The sequence below is a fragment of the Rhinopithecus roxellana genome, chromosome 11 (genome assembly GCF_007565055.1).
Source record: "Rhinopithecus roxellana isolate Shanxi Qingling chromosome 11, ASM756505v1, whole genome shotgun sequence".
Taxonomy (NCBI): Eukaryota; Metazoa; Chordata; class Mammalia; order Primates; family Cercopithecidae; genus Rhinopithecus; species Rhinopithecus roxellana.
This window is the reverse complement of record NC_044559.1, coordinates 1,582,362-1,588,603: the sequence shown is the minus strand read 5'-3', so window position 1 is coordinate 1,588,603 and position 6,242 is coordinate 1,582,362.

Below are 6,242 nucleotides of genomic sequence, written 5' to 3'. Positions count from 1 at the left end.
AAAGCCACTTCCATATTTTTAGGTATTTGCTAAGAAATACTACACTTTTTGGTACCAAAATCTGTATTTATCTGCCCAGGTTGCCACAACAAAATATAGTTGGTCCTCCATATCTAAGGGTTCCATATCCATAGATTCAACCAACTGGGGACAAAAATATTTCAGTTAAAAAAGGATATATTTGCATCTATGTTGAACATGTACAGACTTTTTTCCCCTCTCATTCTCTGAATAAGGCAGTGTAATTACAAGAGGATGTGCAGCAGGGTGGGGGCAGTGGGGAGAAAGCAAGCTCTTCAGTGTTCTTTCTTATAAGGATATCAGTCCTATTAGATTAGGGCTCTACTCTCATGACCTCTTTAGCCTTAATTACTTTCTTACTCCAAATACAGCCACACACGGGTTAGGGCCTCAACATAGGAATTTGGGGGAGGGGGGACACATACATTCAGTCCATAAGTCAGTTATTTCAAATTCCCTACTCTACTGCAGTTAGACTAGTTCATGTTATCAAGCTTTTACCTGAGCTATTGCAATAGGTTCCTAACTAGGCTCCCTGAATTACTTCTATGCCCTTTACAGCCTGTTTCTACACTTAGCCAGAGTGAGCTTACAGAAACAAAACTTTGAGCACATCAGTGTTTGAAATATTTCAGTGACTTCCTTTGTTCTTAGGATAGACCCTGTGTTACTCTGTTTGGCCTGCTATAACAGAATGCTATAAAAACTACAGAAATGTATTTCTTACAGTTCTGGAGATTGGGAAGTCCAGTATCAAGGCACTAGCAGATCTGTTGTCTGGTGAGGGCCTACTTCTTCATAGGTGACCATATATATTTTCATTGTGTCCACGTGGTAGGAGGCACAAGGGGCCTCCCTCTTGGGTCTCTTTTATAAGGGCTCTAATCCCATTAATGAAGGCTCTGCCGTGATTACCTAATCACTTCCCTAAGGTCCCATCTCAAAATACCATCACACTGGGAATTAGATTTCACCCTAATGAATTCAGTGAATTTTGGGAAGACATAAACATTCAGTCTATGGCAGAGCCAAATCTTTAAAGTTTCCTCTTCCTAGTAAGGCTTCTTCGGTGTAGCCCATTCTTACTTCTCCAGCCTCATCTTGCACTATTTCCCTAGGTTTCCTGGGATTTGCCGAGATTCACTTTCTTTTAGCTTTTCCAGCTTGTTTTCTCTTGTTAACACCCACTCTTCTTTCAGATGTCAAATCCATCATTACTTCCTGAAGGAAGCCTGCCGGGATATATTCCTATCTAGGTCAGTGCCCTTCCTCTTGAAACCATTTTCCTTCCCTGAAAGGAAATCCACAACAGGTTTAATTGTGTGAGCCTTTGAGTTGCACAAGATGGCAAGTCCATGAGAGCAGGAATTGCTCTCCTGCCCATCTATCCATCCTTGCTCCCAAGCTATCACCAGGCATTGTGCTTAAGCCCTCAATAAATATTTGTTGAGTGAATGAAAATGTTTTCAAGAATGTACTAAGTCTCGGCTGGGTGTGGTAGCTCACGCCCATAATCCCAGCACTTTGGGAGGCAGAGGCAGGTAGATCACCTGAGGTCAGGCATTTGAGACCAGCCTGGCCAATGTTGTGAAACACCATCTCTACTAGAAATACAAAAATTAGCCAGGCGTGATAGTGGGTGCCTGTAATCCCAGCTACCCAGGAGGCTGAGGCAGGAGAATCGCTGGAACCCGGGAGGCAGAGATTGCAGTGAGCCAAGATCATGCCACTGCCCTCCAGCCTGGGCAACAGAGCGGGACTCTGTCTAAAAAAAAAGAAAGAGCCAGGTGCGGTGGCTCACGCCTGTAATCCCAGCACTTTGGGAGGCCAAGGTGGGCAGATCACAAGGTCAGGAGTTCAAGGCCAGCCTGGCCAGCATGATGAAACCCCATCTCTACTAAAAATATAAAAAATTAGCCAGGCATGGTGGTGTGCACCTGTAATCCCAGCTACTTGGGAGGCTGAGGCAGGAGAATTGCTTGAACCCAGGAGGTGGAGGCTGCAGTGAGCTGAGATCATAAGAAGACTCCATCTCAAAAAAAAAAAAAAAAAAAAAAAAAGAAAAAGAATGTGCTAAGTCTTTTTAGTGATCTATCCACTTTAAGTAGTATCTGTTAGCCCTAAAGCATATTACATTCTATTAAATTATAGCCTTTTCTGCCTTGTTTTTAGAATTGACTTAAAATCTGACACTAATAAAGTTAAAATATTACATTTTTGGAAATATTTACTGAAGATCTAATTAGTATGAGAGTATGATATCTTTTCTGTAATCCAAGATCACTAAACCTGTGATAGGCAAAGGTTCATTTTCTAAACAGAGATAAAACTGATTCCCCTTAAATTCCTTCATTTACCTAGAATTATGCCATAGTTTATTTTGCTTTTTAATTTCTTTTTATTGTGAAGCTCATGGGTTTTTGTTTTCCCGTTACTTTTCTTGTTTATTAATGTCAGGAAAAATATACCTGGATCTTATCATCAGATTAAGACTGTCCCTATTAAGGCTACTAATCATATAATTAATATATTGAGAATTATTCTTCTTGAAGACATTTTTTTATAATCATTTGACTTTTGTCTTAATTTAGTATTCTTATAATTTATTTTGAAATACTTTCAACTTTATAGAAAAGTTATAAGTGTAGAAAAAGAACTTTCTTGGTTCCCAGCTATTAATATTTCACCATATTTGCACTCTCTGTCAACACATGTTTAGCAACTACCATTAGCCTTTTTCTGAACCATTTGAGAGTAAGATACAGATATCATGCCCATCCATCTGAATGTATTTCTAGTATGTGTTTTCCCTGAACAAGGACACACTCTTACCTAACTCCTCCTTTCTTTCTCTTTCCCCCTTCCTTCCCTTTCCCTTCCCCCTTTTCCCTCCCCCATTTAGTCCCTTGGGGACTGGCTTTTGTTTATAATTTCTCATATCCTCCTCCACTCCTCAGGTTCCCTCTCTACCAGCCTCAGAGTATCCTTCTTTTGCAGACTTGGGGGTTGCGAGGTAGAGTGGGATCCCAGTTTTGGGGAGAAGAGGGTCTCCCTTAGGTGACATTGAGCTTTGACTTCTGTCTCCCTGGCTTTGGGAAGCCATGGGAATCAAAGTCACACTACTTGGTTTGTCACATGCACATAGGACACAAGATTTCAGTGTTCTGTGTACCATTTTGGATGCATGCTTTCACTTAGATTTTATCCCAGTGATTCTTGAGAGTTGTCCCAGTTCTTTGATTCTTTAAGCATATATACTTTTAAATTTTTTTATCCAGCATTTTCAGTTTGAGGAGTGGCTCAATTAACCTATTCAGCCTTATTCTTAGATACGGATGTTTTATTTTAATTGAATTTTTTCCAATTCATTCTCTTGAATTCTTTGTCAGTCATAATTTCTTTCTTTTGTACTGTTGACTTTTCTCAAATGTTTGAGAATTTTGTACATAGCAAGGAAGTAAGAATATGACCGATTAGCATGGGTGGGGCCTAAGGATAAGAGTGGAAGTATTGCTTAACTTATATATACTTGGTAACTGTGCTTTATTTGGTAATCTTTTGCAAATTTATTCATTCAGATGTTTATGGAGTGCTTCCCAGGTGCATGGGACTGTAATTAGTGTTTGGAATATAGTAGTAAATTAGACAGGTGGAGTTTACATTGCAATATAGGCAGGCTTTAAACAACTAAGTGTGTCATTATATAATTATAATTTTGATAAATATTATAAAGGGGAAGTATGTGGAGCTATGCAAGTATGCAACACAGGCACCTGACCTAGTACAGGACTCTTGAAGTTGAAACTTCTGAAAGAGTAATGAAAATTAGCTAGAAAGTGGTAAGGGAGGTGATGGGGGAGAGGCCTAGGAGAAAAAATATATATAGCCGGCCCTTCGTATCTGTATTAGTCCGTTTTCACGCTGCTGATAAAGACATACCCAAGACTGGGCAATTTACAAAAGAAAGAGGTTTATTGGACTTACAGTTTCATGTGGTTGGGGAGGCCTCACAATCGTGATGGAAGGTGAAAGCCACCTCTCATATGGCAGCAGACAAGAGAAGAAGAGTTTGTGCAGGGAAATGCCCATTTTTATTCATTTATTATTATTATTTTTGAGATGGAGTCTTACTCTGTCACCCAGGTTAGAGTGCAGCGGCACAATCTCAGCTCACTGCAACCTCCCCCTTCAAGATTCAAGTGATTCTCCCGCCTCAGCCCCTCAAGTAGCTGGGACTACAGGCATGCGCCACCATGCCTGGCTAACTTTTTTGTACTTTTAGTAGAGACCAGGTTTTGCCATGTTGGCCAGGCTGGTCTCAAACTCCTGACCTCAAATGATCTGCCCACCTTGGCCTCCCAAAGTGCTGGGATTATAGGTATGAGCTACCATGCCTATAACTCCCATTTTTAAACCATCAGATCTTGTGAAACTTACTCACTATCATGAGAACAGCAAGGGAAAGACCCGCCCCCATGATTCAGTTATCTCCTACAGGGAATTATGGGAGCTACTAGATGAGATATCTCCAACAGGGAATTATGGGAGCTACTAGATGAGATAATCTCCAACAACACATGGGAATTATGGGAACCACTAGATGAGATTTGGGTGGGGACACAGAGCCAAATCATATCAGTATCCATGGGTTCCATGTTCATGGATTCAACCAAGGATTGAAAATACTCGAAAAAATAGATAGTTGCATCTGTACTGAACATGTATAGAATTTTTTTCTTGTCATTATTCCCTAAACAACACAGTATAACAACTATTTACATAGCACTTATGCTGTATGAGGTATTATACGTAATCTAGAGAAGATTTAAATTATACAGAAGGATGTTTGTAGGTTATGTGCAAATACTATACCATTTTATATAAGAGACTTAAGCATCTGTGGATTTTGGTATCTGTAGGGGATCCTGGAGCCAATTGCTGACAGATACCAAGGGACAACTGTATATTCTGAAGGACTTTTTCTTAGTCAAACTTTATTCCCTTTATTTAGGAATGGGTGCCCTGCTGAGAGACTTCAGCCTATACTTCATTGATCAGAATCTGTTAAAAGGGTAGCCTTTCCATTATAGCAGTTTCAATCAAGGGAGAACAAGTTTGGAAAAAAAGATTGAGCTAATGATCTACAATATCTGCTACAGAAGATGATTTGATTCCAAAAGAGTATTTAAGGTTTGTTGAGATGGAAGGAAAATGTAAAGAACAATATCCTAATGAAGAGAATGTAGGAACACTAAATCAGCCCCAAAACTCATATCCAATTTGCCCAAGAAAGAAATGAAACATTTTATTAAATGCATAGAATAGAAAAAAAAAGAATAAGGTTGAGGTTTTAGTCTATATAGTATTTTAAAATTATAATCATATCTTTAGTATTTAATGATACTCAGTTCTACTTTACCACAACTAATATCAATAGAATTACTTATAAAACAAAGACCTTAAGGGGAGAAAAGGTTGATAAAGGATAGAATAAATACTAATAGACTTTAGTCTTTAATAAAAAGAAACAATTACAGATAGGATTAAAAAAATAAAATCTGGTACCTTGCTGCCTGTAAGAAACACCTGAAGTAGAAAGATACAGACAAATAGTAGGCTAATCTTTTACTGTTAGCTCATTTCTTTGTACTGGTGAATCATGTTTTATTATGTGAATATATTTCATTGTGATGTCAGCTGAGAGGACCTAGACAACCATATCCTAGCAGCAGTGAGCACAGGTAGTGCCCATATCTTACTTTCTAATACCATTCTCTAAAGAGGGCACACGGCTCCTTGGAGAGATGCCTGCTTGTAGAACTGGGGCAGGACATTTATTTATTTTTTTTTTTTTTTTGAGATGGAGTCTCACTCTTGTTGCCCAGGCTGGAGTGCAATGGCATGAACTCGTCTCACCACAACCTCCACCTCCTGGGTTGAAGCAATTCTCCTGCCTCAGCCTCCCGAGTAGCTGGGATTTCAGGCATCTGCCACCATGCCTGGCTAGTTTTTTTGTATTTTTAGTACAGACAGGGTTTCAACATGTTGGCCAGGCTGGTCTTGAACTCCTGACCTCAGGTGATCTGCCCGCCTTGGCCTCCTAAAGTGTTGGGATTACAGGCATGAGCCACCGTGCCCGGCCAAAAATATGTTTTGAAGTGCCAAAAAGTAAAGAAGTACTGAAAAAAAAACCCCAAGATAGCAAAAACTTACAAGAACGA